Below are 16,176 nucleotides of genomic sequence, written 5' to 3'. Positions count from 1 at the left end.
AAAGCTACTACCATATACACTTTAAATATCTTACAATTTTATTTGTCAGTTATACCTCAGTAGTGCTGAAAACAATCAAAAAGTACAGTACATATTTTCTCTTCTGAGAGACAAAATGGAGGCAGATTTCAGTTGTGTGAGTGGGTCTAAGGCAGACAGGCTCTCAAACCATTCTCATGAAAACATCTGCAAAGAACCACACGTTCTCTGGAATATTTTCCGAAAGTCATGGGGCCAAGGAAGCTCCCTTTCTGATTCTCCCATCCACAACAGCAGTGTGTTACCTTTGTTCAGCCAATAAGAAATCTGGGCATGAAGAAAGTTGATAAACAGGTGAAAAGGGAAAGATCTGGGCTAAACATGTGAAATCAAAGAGCCTCAGTACCTTGCCTAAAACCATCAAGATGATGTAGATGTATGTAGGCTAGGAGGTTTCCAGAAGCATGGTGACATTTAATTATCCATGAGAAGATGAAGAATGTCTCCCTTTTAGCTCTATGCTTCTCCAGGATAATTGGGGGAAATTCTCCGAGCTGTTACTAATAAGGTTAAAATCAAATGGAAATTTCCCAGAAATGTTTACCTAATTTTGAACTACCACCTTCTCTAGGTAGGTCAGGAAACAAGACCTAAATTGAAGATGTGACCTACTTCAGGGGAAAAAACCCCTAAGGTCCCAGCACTGAGCCCTGAACACCGGCTTCCAATGCTGATGCTGTACAAGTGAGCTGTGTTGTTCTTTCAGGGAAAGGGTTTGGACTGTCAGTCTGCTTCAGTGCCACTTCCTGTGATGGTGTTTTTTACATCTCACCACCCGGAGTGCATGTTCATGCTAATGGATGAAAGCCAGACCAACTCTCTCCTGCTTGTTTATTTTTTAACAATACTTTCTTCTCTTGGAAAACAAGCATCCCCGAAGCCCCCAAGAACATTTGCATTTTGGTTGATACTGTGGTCACTGAGGAATACTCTTGCTTACTTTACAAATATTGCATTGACTCAGAGAACACGTGTCTCTAGAGAGAGACCCCCTTCTTCAGAGTATTGTCTGTGCTTCCCCAGGACATTATAGATAAACCAAGTCACCAAGGCTGGAGACAAAGTAGCCTAACGTTCATTCTCCATGGGAGAGAGCCATCCAATGTGAAGCAACGCTTGGATTTACAAAAGTAGCCCTAGTGATGTTTCATGAATTTGGAGATCATACGAGTCAGCGTTTACCAACTACTGTTCCAAACAACCCTCAAATATCAGCAGCATGTCAAAAAAAAACTATATCTCATTCTTGCTACAGGCTAAAACAGGAATTCTTGTTAAGTGTTTCTCTGGGATGCCGCTCCTTCAATGAAGACCCAGGGGTCCAGCCTCCATCTCGTTGTTCCATCCTCTAAATCCTCAAATTTCTCTCCATCCAACTGGTGGATGGAGAAAAACAAGAGAGTCATGGTTTCCAAATTGTGCACCACCATGCCCTGGGCTGCTGAAGTGAATTCACAGGGGTTCCACAAACTATTTAAAACATTTTAGGGAAACCCAGCTATACTTCGCATTTGTTGGACACTGCAAAAACTGCTAGCTCAAGGTAATTGCAGCTTCATCATTAAATCATGCTTCACTCATTTCTAAAATGCTCTATTATTTTTATTGAAATATAACTGACACATAACATTGTGTAAGTTTAAGATATATAATATACTGATTTGGTACATATATATATTGCAGTATAAATTACCACTATAACATTAGCTAACACCTCTATCACGTCATTTTTTTGTTGGTTTTTTAAGATCTAGTCTGTTAGGAACTTTGAAGTTTATAATACAGTATTGTTGACTATAATCACTATGCTGTGCATTAGCTCTCCAGGAATTATTTATCTACTAGTTCCCAGTTTATATCCTTAAACAACATCTCCCCAGTTCCCCTCTGCCCCAACCCCAGCCCCTGGTAACCATCGTTCTACTCTCTGTTTTTACAAGTTCGGCTATTTTAGAGTCCATGTATAAGTGCTATCATATAGTATTTCTCTTTTCTTTGTCTGACTTATCTCACTTAGCATAATGTCCTCAAGGTTTATTCATGTTGGCACAAGTGGCAGGATTTCCTTCTTTCTTGCGGCTGAATAATATTCCTGTGTGTGTGTGTGTGTGTGTGTGTGCGCATCAATACACATCACATCTTCTTTATCCATTCATCCACTGATGGTCACTTAGGTTCTTTCCATAGCTTGGCTATTGTGAATAACGCTGCAATAAACATGGGAGTACTTATATCTCTTTGAACTCATGTTTTCATTTCCTTTGGATATGTACCCAGGATTGGAATTGCTGAACCATATGGTAGTTCTATTTTTAATCTTTTAGAGAAACTTCATGCTGTTTTTCATAGTTGCTGCACCAATTTACATTCCTGTGTACAAGGATTCCCTTATCTCCACATACTTACCAACACTTGTTATCTCTTGTATTCTTTTTTTTTTTTTTATAAATTTATTTATTTATTTATTTTGGACTGTGTTGGGTTTTCGTTGCTGCGCGCGGGCTTTCTCTAGTTGCGTCCAGCGAGGGCCACTCTTCGTTGAGGTGCACGGGCTTCTCACTGCGGTGGCTTCTCTTGTTGCGGAGCACGGGCTCTAGGTGTGCAGACCTCAGTAGTTGTGGCACACGGGCTCAGTAGTTATGGCGCATGGGCTTACTTGCTCCACGGCATGTGGGATCTTCCTGGACCAGGGCTCGAACCCGTGTCCCCTGCATTGGCAGGAGGATTCTTAACCACTGCGCCACCAGGGAAGTCCTCTTGTATTCTTGATGATAGCCATTCTGACATGTGTGAGGTGCCATCTCATTGTGGTTTTGATTTGCATTTCCCTGATGATTAGTGATGTTTAACATCTTTCCATGTACTTGTTGGTCATTTAAATGTCTTCTTTGGAAGAATGTCTATTTAGTTCCTCTGCCCATTTTTTAATTGGATCATTTTGTTTTTCCTCATTGAGTTGTATGAATTCTTATTTTTTTTATATTAACACTTTATCTGATATATGGCTTGCAAATATTTTTTTTCCCATTCTGTAGTTTGCCTTTTCATTTTTTATTGTTTCTTTTGCTCTGCAGAAGCTTTTTAGCTTGATGTAGTCCCACTTACTGATTTTTGCCCTGGTTGCCTGTGCTTTTGGTGTCCAAGAAATTATTGCCCAGTCTAATGTCAAGGAGTTTCTTCCCTACATTTTCTTCTAGAAGTTTTAGAGTATTGGGTCTTATGTTTAAGTTTTTAATCCATTTCCTGTTAATTTATGTGAGTGGTGTAATACAGGGGTTCAATTTTATTTTTCTGCATGTGGCTATCTAGTTTTCCCAGTACAACTTATTGAAGAGACTATCTTTTCCTCATTAAATGTTCTTGGTTTCCTTGTCAAATATTATTTGACCATATATGCAGGGGTTTATTTCTTGGCTCTCAATTCTGTGTCATTAGTGTATGTGTCTATTTTTACTTGTACCATACAGTTTTATTTACTATAGCTTTGTAGTATAGTTTGAAATCTGAAAGTGTGACACTTCCAGCTTTGTTCTTCTTTCTCATGATTGCTTTGGCTATTTGGGGTCTTCTGTGATTTCATACAAATTTTAGGATTTTTTTTCTATATTGATGTGGTCTGAACTGAAGAGCATCCTGGCTCCTTTCATGGGCAAAGACTTCCACTTCCTTGGTTAAATTTATTCCTAAATATTTTATCTTTTTGATGCTACTGTGAATGGGATAGTTTTATTTCTTTTTCAGATATTTTATTGTTAGTGTATAGAAACAAAACTAATTTTTTATGTTGCTTTTATTTCCTGTATCTTTACTGAATTTATGATTAGTTTCAATAGGTATTGGTTGAGTCTTTAGGATTTTCTATATAGAAGATCACCTCATGTACAACAATTTTACTTCTTCCTTTCTGATTTGGACGTCTTTTGTTTCTTTGTCTTGCCTAATGGTCTGGCTAGGACTTCCAGTACTACTATGTTAAATAAGAATGGTGAGAATGGACACCCTTGTCTTGTTCCTGATTTTAATGGAAAAGCCTTGAATTTTTCACTGTTGAGACTGCTAGCTATGGGTTTGTCATATATGGTCTCTATAATGCTGAGGTATCTTCTCTCTATACCCAATTTTCAGGGAGTTTTAATTATGAAATAATGTGTATTTTATCAGATGCTTTTTCTGTATCTATTGAGATAATCATATAATTTTAATCTTTCACTCTATTAATATTGTGTATCACATTTGTTGATTTGCATATGTTGAACCATCCTAGAGATAAATACCATTTGGTCATGGTGTATGATTTTTTTAATGTGTTGTTGAATTTGACTTGCTAATATTTTGTGGGGAATTTTTGCATCTATATTCATCAGGAATATTAGTCTATAGTTTTCTTTTCTTGTAGTGTCCTTATCTGGCTTTGGTATCAAGGTAGTGCTGGCCTCCTAAAATGAGTTTGGAAGTATTTTCTCATCTTCAGTTTTTTGGAAGAGTTTGAGAGGATTGGTATTAATTGTTCTTTAAATGTTTGGTAGAATTTACCAGTGAAGCCATCCAGTCCTAGACTTTTTTGTGTTGGAAGGCTTTTGATTACTGATTAAATCTCATTGCTCAGTATTGGTGTATTCAGATTTTCTGTTTAATGCTGATTCAGTCTTGGTAGGTGGTATGTTTCTAGGAATTAATTGATTTCTTTTATGTTATCCAATGTGTTGGTGTATAAGTATATATAGTAGTCTCTTATGGTCCTGTATGTTTCTGTAGTATCCATTGTAACGTCTCCTCTTTCATTTCTGATTTTATTTATTTGAATCTTCTTTTTTTTTCTTAGTCTAGCTAAAGGTTTCTCAATCTTGTTTCTTTTTGAAAAAGCAGCTCTTAGTTTTGTTGATTTTTTTATATTGTTTTTCTTGTCTCTATTTCATTTATTTCTGCTCTGATGTGCTATTTCCTTTCTTCTGTTAACTTTGGGCTTGGTTTGTTCTTCTTTTTTTAGTTCCTTGAGGTATAGTTAGGTTGTTTATTTGAGATCTTTCTAATTTCTTAATATATGCATTTATCACTTTAAACTTCCCTCTCAGAACTGCTTTTGCAGCATCCCATAGGTTTTGGTATGTTGTGTTTCCATTTGTTTTGAGATATTTTAAAATTTTGCTTTGGATTACTTCTTTGGCCAACTGGTTTTTCAGTATTGTGTTATTTAATTTCTACATATTTGTAGATTTTCTAGCTTTCCTCTTGTTGATTTCTAGCTTCATATCATTGTGGTCAGAAAAGGTACTTGGTATTATTTCAATCTTCTTAAATTTTCTAAGACTTGTTTTGTGTCTAATCATACAGTCTATCCTGGAGAATGTTTCATGTACACTTAAGAAGAATGTGTATTTGCTTCTGTTGATGAAAGGTTCTATAAATGTTAGGTCCCTTAGGTCTAATGTATGGTTCAAGTCTATTGCTTCCTCATCAATTTTCTGTCTGGATGATCTATCCATTGCTGAAATGGGATATTAAAGTCCCCCAATTTATATATTCATTTATTGTTTATTGATTGATTGATTATTGTCTATTTCTCCCTTCAGATCTGTTAGTATTTGCTTAATATATTTAGGTGCTCCAATGCTGGTTATGTATATATTTACAATTGTTAATATCTTTTTGATTACTTGACCCCTTTATCATTATATAACAACTTTCTTTGTCTCAAAATTTTTGACTTAAAAATTTGTTTTTCTAATGTATGTATAGCTAGTCCCTCCTTCATTTGGCTTCCGATTGCATTTTTTCAAATCCCTTCATTTGAGCCTATGTGTGTCTCTAAATCTGAAGTGAGTCTCTTGTAGTCAGCATATAGTTGGGTCTTGTTTTTTATTCATCCAGTCATCCTTTTGATTGGTGAATTCAATTCTTTTACTTTTAGAGTGATTATTGATATAGGAGGACTTACTAATGCCATCTTATTAATTGTTTTCTAGTTGTTTGGTATTCCTGTTGTTTCTTTTCCCCTCTATTTCTTCCTACTTTTGTAGGTGGTATGCTCTTTTCCCCCTTTCTGTATCTTCTGTGAAACTACTTTAGTTTTTGCTTTGTGGCTACCATGGGGCTTACATAAGTCTTCTCATAGATAAAACAGTCTCTTTTAAGCTGATGGAACATTTAGTTCAATCATCTACAAAATCTTTACCCTTTTACTCCCCTCCTTTAATATTTTCTATTTCATTATTTACTTTTTTTATATTGTGTATTCATTAACCCAGTATAATAGCTATAATTTTTAATAGTCTTTTTCTTTGACCTTTATACTATAGTTCAGTGGTTCACACTATCCTATTACAGATTTAAAGTTTTCTAAGTCTGACTTATATTTACCTTTGCCAGTGTGTTGTATACTTTTGTATGTTTTTATGTCATTGATTAGCATCTTTTCATTTCAGCTTGAGGAACTCCTTTCAGCATTTATTGCAAAGCAAGTATAGGATGATGAAATCCCTCAGCTTTTGTTTGTCTAGGAAAGTCTTTTTTTCTCTTTCATATCTGAAAGATAACTTTCCTGTATAGAATATTCTTGGCTGGCAATTTTTTTCTTTCAACACTTTGAATATGTCATTTTATTTTCTCCTGGTTTGTAGAGTTTCTGCTGAGAAATCTACAGATGGGCTAATGGAGTTTCCTTTGTAATTTGTAATCCCTTTTTCCCTAACTGCATGTAGAATTCTTTCTTTATCCTCAATTTTTGACAGTTTTATTATAACATGTCTTGGAGAAGATCTTTTGATATAATAGGGTGATCTATTAGCTTTGTTAACTTTGAGGTCCGATTCTCTCTCCAGGTTCAGGAAGTTCTCAGCTATTATTTCTTTAAATAAATGATCTGCTCTCTTCTCCCTCTCTTCTCCTTCTGTAATACTGATTATTCAACTATTTGTTCTTTTGATGGACTCCCATAGATCATGTAGGCTTTCTTTACTCTTTTTTATTCTTTTTCCTTTGTTCTCCTCTAACTGGGCTACTTCAAATTTCCTGTCCTCTAATCTTCTAATTCTGTCTTCTGTTTGCTCTGCCGTACTGCAGATGTTCTCTATTGCATTTTTAAAAAAATTTCACTCATTGAGTTCTTCAGCTCCAGAACCTCTATTTGGTTCTTTTTTATGATTTCTATCCCTTTGGAAAAAAATCTCATTTTGATTCGTGTATTTTTTTTCTTGAGATTTCATTGAATTATCTTCCTGAGGTTTTTTTGTAGCTCACTGAGTTTCTTCAAAACGTATATTTTGTTTTCATTGTCATTTGTTTCTAGGTATTTTTTGATTTCCTCTTTGATTTCTTCAGCGATCTCTTGGTTGTTTAGTAGCATATCGTTTAGCCTTGATACGTTTGTATTTTTTACAGTTTTTTTCCTGTAATTGATATCTAGTCTCATAGCGTTGCAGTCAGAAAAGATGCTTGATATGATTTCAAGGCTTGAAATGCCGGTATGTGGGGAGAGAGAGGCTACGATAGTGGCTCCTCCCGCTGCGTGTGACTCAGCACTAGCGCCTGCTTCCATGGCAGTCTAGTCTTCCTCTGTAGGCATTCCCTGCTGCAGATTTCCTCCCTCCCATCCCCCAGTCCGTCTCCCCACAGCCAACTGCAGTTCTCGCTCTGGGCCTGTTCTCCAATCCCCACGCACCAGCTCCCAGCCCCCTTGCACACCTGTGAACACACGTCCCAGTCTGGGGCATGTAGGGCTGTGGTACGGACCATCTGTGTATTTCTCGCTCCGTCCCATCTGCCACAGATCAGCCGCTTCATCCTCTTCCAACAGCCTCAAATGCTTCCCTTCTGTCCCAGTCGATTTCCCCGTCGGAGAGGGGGTTTCCCCGAATTCGGGAATCTCTCCTCTGCTTCAGCTCCCCTACCCCGGGGTCCAGGTCCCATCCCACCTCCTCTCCTCCTCCTTCTCCCTTCTTTTTTTCCATCCTACCCAGTTATGCAGGGATCTTTATAGTCCTTTCCGGTGTCCAAGGTCTTCTGCTAGTTTTCAGCTGTTGTTCTCAATATGTGAGAATTGTTGCATCTGTAGATGTATTCCTGATGCATCCGTGGAGAGAGATGAACTCCACATCTACCTACTCCTCTGCCATCTTGAATCTCCACAAAAATAAAATGTATATTTTGAATTCTTTATCTCCACATCACAAAATTCTCTGCCTTTGAGCTCAGTTATTGGAGAATTATTATTTTCTTTTTGTGATGGCATATTTCCTTGATCTTTCATGTTCCTTGTAGTTTTGCATTGCTGTTTTTGCATTTGAAGAAACAGACAACTCTTTAAATCTTTGCTAGTTGCCTTCAGAATGGGTATTCTATTTGGTGGTATTATCTGGCGTTTTATCTGTCTTTGAATGGGTACAGCTGCTCCACTCTTCTTGTTCCCTCTTGTGGCAGGATTCTTAAGCTTTCCTGTTTTCTCTGCTTCTTATAAGTCACCCAAGCTGGCTACTGGAATCCTCTTTTTGTTTTCCAGAAGGTGGCACTATGGCTCAAGTATGTGGTTTCTCTCTTGCCCTCAGCCTGTGCCCTCTTTTCTTAACATGCTCCCTGTCTACCAGAGCTCTCTCTCACCACCACACATGGCTGCATGCGCAAGGAATCAGCCACAGAATTGGAGGAGGTATGGGTTTAGCACTTGGGGTATCGGGGGTGCCCACAGGCCTGGGGAGATTCCTGGGTATGGTACTCCCAGAGAGTCATGGGTAGACTTCCTGCTGACTACTGTCAGCAGGAACCTTGTCCCTTATCTGCCTCTCTCCCAATCTCCCCCTTCCCCCTAGTCATGGAGTTTCTGCCTCAGTACTCTGGGTGCTGCTGGAGAGAAATGGGTTTCTCCAGCCATGACCAGCACAACTGGGATAGCTAGGCACTCACTCACTGCTCTCCTTTTCCCTTGAGGGAGAGGTCACCATCACCATATAAATCAAACCCTGTGCAGTGTTCTTTGGTGGTGGTGGGGGGCCTAGGAAAGTTTATTTTACCACCACCTCCACTGTGATGAAAGTCGTACATTTTTTTTGCTCCAATGTCTTCTGGAATCTCCCTTCCAGATGGCTGGGCCTCTGCAAATTCTGTCTCCTGCTGGTGTATCTGCCCAAGTCAGCACTCTCCAGATTTTTTCCTGACTGCAGCGAGAGGGGTCTGGGCAGGTTTTCTGACTCCCCTGGTTCCACAGCCCATACCAAAGTCTGTCTGCCTATTAGTGGGTACACAGGTGGGCGGGATTCATCTCAGGTCCCTGGGCATATGATGCTAGATCCCACAACACCCACAAAGGTGCTTTTGTTCATGAATGGATGTCTATTTTGCTGTTGAAAAAGGAGGGTAAAAATGGAGGAATGTCTTATACCTCTGATATCACTGATAATGCTGTATCTTTTGAAATCTAGGTTTTCAGCCATTGTTATTATAAAAAGCAGGTACCATATAGAAATTAATATGCAATAGGAAATGAGGGTGGCTGTGTCTAATCTGATTCCCAGGTTTAAGAAGTTATGCAGTGCCCGAACAGGTGTACACATCCCATTAGTCATTGTGGTTATTTAAGAAGAAAATAAAAAATATTATTTGGTTTTTAACTCATGTGTACTAATTTTTCCAACATCACAAAGTTATTAGGATATAAATACTTATTAAGTTGTTTGGACCTAACCACTTTATAACTGGAACTGTTAGATATTTCTTTGGCCAAAAAGTAGCATGAGAAATTTACTAAGACTCTAAGAGCACCATGGATTGAGAATAGAGGATTTTGCTGAGAAATATGTAAGAGTCAATCCCAGAAGTAGATTACATCCTTTCCACCCACATTCCACTGGCTAGAATTTATTAGACAGCTACATCTAAGAGTAAGGGAGGATGGGAAATTCAGTCTAGTTGTGTGCCCAGGAGGAAAAGGAAAACAATTTGATGAAAAACCAGTCATTCTCTACTGTCGAAATGAATAAGCAGGGGGACAAAAGTGTCCCACATCCACAGTCTGACTTGCACTGAAAACTGTTGTAGCAAACACTCTCTGCAACTCAGCATCCCCATCATCCCTTCTATCCTACAGCTCTTATCATCCACAAAACACATAGAAGCCATTGCTTCACTTACTTCTCACAACCTCATGAGCTGGGCAGAGCAAAGACTGTCCCCATTTTGTCCCTATTTTGCAGTTTAAGAAATAAACAACTAGATTACTTTAGGTTACCCAGATAGCAAGTAACAGAAGCCAGACCCAAATCCAAGTTTTACACCACATTAAGAGTTCTTTATGCTGCAGCCAAACTCTAGGTCAGAGAATTCAATGGACAGCTGTGGGGCTTGTGTTTAAAGACAGGGACATGATCTGGTTGGCAGGGGGCTAGGATAAGCAGGAATGGGCAGCAGGATTGTCAGACTAGCAGCCTCAGTTCTACAAATAGGAGATGATCATGTCCTGAAAGTGATGGTTCTTGGGACATGAGAGACTGTCATCCAAGGGATGTTCTTCAGCTCCTACTGTCCTGGGTGAGCTCACAGATGTCTGGCCTCAGCTTTGTGACTTACACAGGCTTTTCACAGTCAACTCTCAATCACAGTGACAGTTGATTGCGAAAAGGAGCATATCAGGAGAGATAACTGCCACCTGGATCTGGTCTACCATTTGAACTGTCTTATGATTTTAGCAAATTTGTCTTGAGGGCATATTTTTCTAATACAATTTAGTTGTATTAGAAGCAATCTCTCTTTTCTTTAAGCACATTACTATTAATGGAAAGAAAGGAAGTAGGTCAAGAGCAGGGGAAAGCCTTTCTGGGGTTTGGAATCTACCAGTGATAATCCACAACATGCATAATCCTGATGTAGTCTGTATAAACATTTGTCTAACAGAGGCAGCTGCTCAGCCTCTGAAGTTCTCTTCTGCCCCAGTAAACACAAGGTGAGAAGCCCAAAGCACTGAACCTAAAGAAGTTGCAGTCTATGATTTTCCTGCTCTGAATAGCGGACATGCGGCCAGGGATAACTGAAGTATTGAAGATAGTTGAGAAGGACTTCTCTCGCGTGGCCAATCTTTACGTTATTGTATTTTCTGATCACGTTTATTTTCTTCTCCAAGCTTCAAACGGAAGTCATTAGAGACAGAGATTTCATCACTAGGTGCAGGTCGGAGGCCAGTTGACCTTCTGATATATTCTTCATTTTTGGCAGTCAGCTAAAATATGCCAGTTTCGGGACATGTGCTAAGAGATGATTTGAGGCTAGGTTCTGGGAATTAAACTGAACTCCCTTGTGCTTATCCGTGATTTATTGTTGCTTAAACCAGAACTAGCTTTCCAGCAAAACCAGTTGAGTCTGACAGAGCTGAAACTAAAATTCTTGATTAAAGGACTAAGGACCACATATGAGAAGTTTATTCTTTCGGTGTGATTTCTAGATGTGCGTGCAAGTGGTTCAAGGAGAACATTTACACGCTGCGTTTTTCTCTAGTCTAAAACACAATCACTCTGGGCAGCCATGGGGAGTGCAGTATGAAGAAGTCCCAGTTTTTCTTCCTTGACCCTAAAAGGAAATCCTGTAGACATTTCCATTCCTGTAAGGTACCTTCACATGAACTCAGTATGTGGTACTGGTAATCTACTCCACTCGTAAAGATTCCTGGAGAGCCACGGAAACAGCATGGTCCTTGTCTAAATGTAGAAAAGAAAAATCCTAAAGTTTTCAGTGATTTGTTTGAACTTATCTATTAATAGCTGGGAAGAGATGGTAACAAACTAAACCACAGAGTTTTCAAGGCCTAAAGAGAACGTCCCAATGCGTTTTTTTAGCATAACCCCATCCATTTCATTCCCTCACCCACATGCTCAGTAATCAATACTTTTGAGATCTACCATTTACTTTGTGGTGCAAAATGCTTTCTATACATTGTATTATTTAATCCTCACAACAACACAAAGGGATGAGGTGAGGTAAAACCAATGCTTAGTGTAAAATGGGTGGCTTGACTCCAAAATACTCACTCCAAACCAGCATAACAATTGCCTATTATCAGGCTGAAACAGTAATTTTCAACTTCTTTTGTATTTGTGACATATTTTCTTGAATAACAAAATTTTTGGAGGTGACAAAGGAATTTTAAGATTCAAAATGGCACTAATTAAGTCAGCAGTCATTTAGGTATAACCAATACTAGATTATCTCACTGTGTCACGGATTTCAATAAGAGTACCCACAGTGACCATACGATTCCCCGGGGAGCCCTTTGGCCTTGGGTCCCTAGTCAAACAGAAGTGTTGTTGCCCTGACCAAGAGAACAAGTTCACGCATATTCCCAGAAGCCTTGGAACTTCTTTGATGTTGCTTTGTTGTTCTGCTGTACCTTGTATCTCTGACTTGGAGAAATTGTGCCCTGTACAACACATAGCTACACAACAGATACAGCACAATGTTCCCACTGATAATTGTTGTTGTTACAGGATGTATTTTTAATTATAACAAAACTGAGCTTTATATACGTTGATGGCATTTTTTAGCCTACTTAAGGATGTTTGAGTATGCAGCTGCAGACCAAATAAGAACCACTGGTCTAGGGCGGAACTGGAAGAATTGAGCCCTATTCCTTGGTTCACAGTGCAAACAAATCAGTGAAATGCCCAACTGCTTTCACATAAAAATGGCCCTCATCAAGGCAATGGTCTGACCCAAACAAATACAAACATAAGGTCAATATCTGAGTTTGCCTAGTGGAGAGCAGAGACATATTTATGTATGATTTATGTCCTCTCTCCATGTATAGGTAGGTTTATACCATGGGTATATGTGGCTATGTTCATGATATTCATATGCCATGCTGACATGCGTTCTAGTGTGTTCTTCACATGTGACTTCTATCTATAAAATCATCTTGTCAACTCATGGAGAGGTAAGAGGGGTCATAGTTTTATCATTCCCCTTCTACCTCTCATCCCAGCTATGATTTAGAATTCAGTGATCCCTATGGATTTCACAGTGTTGCAGAAGATTGAATTTTATCTTTTAAGGCAGCACAGCACAGTGTGATGGTGAAGGTTTAAAGACAATACAGGCATGCTTTGTTGTATTGCACGTTGCTTTATTGTGCTTCACAGATACTGCGTTTTTTACAAATTGAAGATTTGTGGCAACCCTGCACTGAGCAAGTCTATCGGTGTCATTTTTCCAACAGTATTTGCTCACTTCATGTCTCTGTGTCACATTTTGGTAATTCCCACAGTATTTCAACCTTTTTCTTTATTATTATACTTGTTATGGTGATCTGTGATCAGCAATCTTTAACGTTCCTATCGCAAAAAGATTACGACTCGCTGAAGGCTCCAATGATGGTTAGCATTTTTTACATTAAGGTGTATGCATTGTTTGTATAAACATAATGCTATTGTACCCTAATAGACTGCAACATAGTGTAGACATAACTTTTATATATGTACTGGGAACCAAAAAATTCATGTGACTAACTTTATTGCAATATTCGCGCTATTGCAGTGGTTTGGAACTCAACCTGCAACATCATCCAGGTATGCCTGTACAGCCCTTTAAATTATAGGATCTTGGAATTCTTGCAACCTGGTGGTTTTGTGGCTTTAAAGTTATTTAATGTCCCTACATTGCAATTATTTTATCTTTAAAAAAAAGAAGGAAATAAAGTCTGGTGGGATCGTTACAGAACTTGGAGTCAAGTGTGATGAACGTCAGTGGGGTAGTTCTCCAAAGCTATTGATTACTGAGCAGGTGAGGGAGGGTGTGAAGTGTGATGGGTTTTACCAGGCAAATCTCTTGTGCATTGGGTAGTTCTCTGTTACCATCTCTTCCCAACTAAGTGAGTTCAAGCAAATCACTGAAAACTTTAGGATTTTTCTTTTCTTCATTTAGAAACAAGAACCATGCTGTTTCCCTGGCTCTCCAGGAATATGTATGAGAAGAATGGATTGCATTAGTCCCCCTTTTCCATGGGTGATACATTCTAAGCCCCCCAGTGGATGCTTGAAACGACAGACAGTTCTAAACCCTGTATATACTATGGGGTTTTTTTTTTTACTACATATACATACCTATGATGAGGTTTAATTTATAAATTAGGCACAGTAAGGATTAACAATTATAGTAACAAAATAGAATAATTGTAACAATAGACTGTAATAAAGGTTATGTGAATGTGGTCTCTCTCTCAAAATATCTTGTTGTATAAATTTAATGTCTTTCCCATCTTAACTAAGCACTTACCGTGCACTGTGGCTATATCTTTTGCTGTTTGAGATGCAACAGCAAAGCTAGCACAAATTTCTTTTTTCTTCTTCACAATTTCACAGATAGAAGATCCACTCTTACCATAGATCTTAGTAACCGCAGCAAACAATTTTTTTTCTTTCCTTATTAAGTCGAGAACTTTCACCTTTTCACTTAAAGGAAGCACCTTATGGCTTCTCTTTGGCTCATCCGAATTGTCAGCATTGCTATTTTTTTGCTTCGGGACCATTGTTAAGTAAAATAAGGGTTACTCAAACACAAGCACTACGATACCAACACAATCTGGGAACCAATGTGGCTACTAGGTGACTAAAGGGCAGGATACGCTGGAAGAGGGATGAGTCACGTCCGGAGTGGGATGAAGTGAGATTTCATCATGCTACTCAAAATGGCGGCAATTCAGAACTTATGAATAGTTCATTTCTGGAATTTCTCATTTAGTATTTTTGGACCTCGGTTGACTGTGAGTAACCGACACTGTGGATCGGGGGCACTACTGTATAGTGATAACACATACTGAGTTCCTGGGATGGTACCTAGCACAATACCTGACCCTAGTGCTTCAATAAATGATAGCAGTTCTATTATCGTAGTCATAGAGTGGGGCTATTCCTGGGCGAGAACATCTCTGGGTTTCGGGTGGTAATCCGAGACAATAAAAACATTCACTGGCCACTATGGAGAACAGTATGGAGGTTCCTTAGAAAACTAAAAATAGAACTACCATACGACCCAGCAATCCCACTACTGGACGTATACCCTGAGAAAACCATAATTCAAAAAGAGTCATGTACCAAAATGTTCATTGCAGCTTTATTTACAATAGCCAGGACATGGAAGCAACCTAAGTGTCCATCATCGGATGAATGGATAAAGAAAGTGTGGCACATATATACATGGAATATTACTCAGCCATAAAAAGAAACGAGATTGAGTTATTTGTAGTGAGGTGGATGGAGTTAGAGTCTGTCATACAGAGTGAAGTAAGTCAGAAAGAGAAAAACAAATACCGTATGCTAACACATATATATGGAATCTAAGGGAAAAAAAAAAAGGTCATGAAGAACCTAGTGGCAAGACGGGAATAAAGACACAGACCTACTAGAGAAGGGACTTGAGGATATGGGGAGGGGGAAGGGTAAGCTGTGACAAAGTGAGAGAGTGGCATGGACATATATACACTACCAAACGTAAAATAGATAGCTAGTGGGAAGCAACCGCATAGCACAGGGAGATCAGCTTGGTGCTTTGTGACCACCTAGAGGGGTGGGATAGGGAGGGTGGGAGGGAGGGAGATGCAAGAGGGAAGAGATATGGGAACATATGTATATGTATAACTGATTCACTTTGTTATAAAGCAGAAACTAACACATCATTGTAAAGCAATTATACTCCAATAAAGATGTTAAAAAATATAAAATAAAATAAAAACGTTCACTGGATGAAATATTCTGAGGAAGAACAAGTATTCAGGGTTATTTTTGTATAAAGAAATGAAAAGATACCAAACCCTTGGTTAATCAGAAACATTGAATCCCTGTTGTGTTCCAAGGCTCTGGATTTATGATGGAAGAAAAATAAAAGAAATAAAGATCATGATGACTTCAGAACAGTTACAAAACAAAATCAAATACTCAGATTTTATATTTATACTTAATACTCCTATATATGTTATATAGTATTATATATGTCACTCCTCTATATAATATATATAATGTTCATATATGAACATTATAACATATATTAATATACATACTATATTACTATAATACATATAATTATATGAAGTACTATAAATAATATATAATTATAAATCATAATCATTGAGTATTAGATAGGGTGTGTTTGCTGGGGCAGAGGGGGTGGGGA

The 16,176-nt window shown here is 38.4% G+C and overlaps 1 long non-coding RNA gene across 4 annotated transcripts in view; it reads left to right on the top strand.

Annotated features, from left to right (window-relative positions):
• LOC133076138 (uncharacterized) overlaps nt 1-16,176 on the top strand; it is a 318,595-nt gene that overhangs the window by 209,803 nt on the left and 92,616 nt on the right. The gene's annotated exons all lie outside the window — the stretch shown is intronic.

The sequence above is a fragment of the Eubalaena glacialis genome, chromosome 16, assembly GCF_028564815.1.
Source record: "Eubalaena glacialis isolate mEubGla1 chromosome 16, mEubGla1.1.hap2.+ XY, whole genome shotgun sequence".
Lineage (NCBI taxonomy): Eukaryota > Metazoa > Chordata > Mammalia > Artiodactyla > Balaenidae > Eubalaena > Eubalaena glacialis.
Note: the sequence above shows the minus strand (reverse complement) of the source record. Positions and strands in the feature narration are given on the sequence as shown.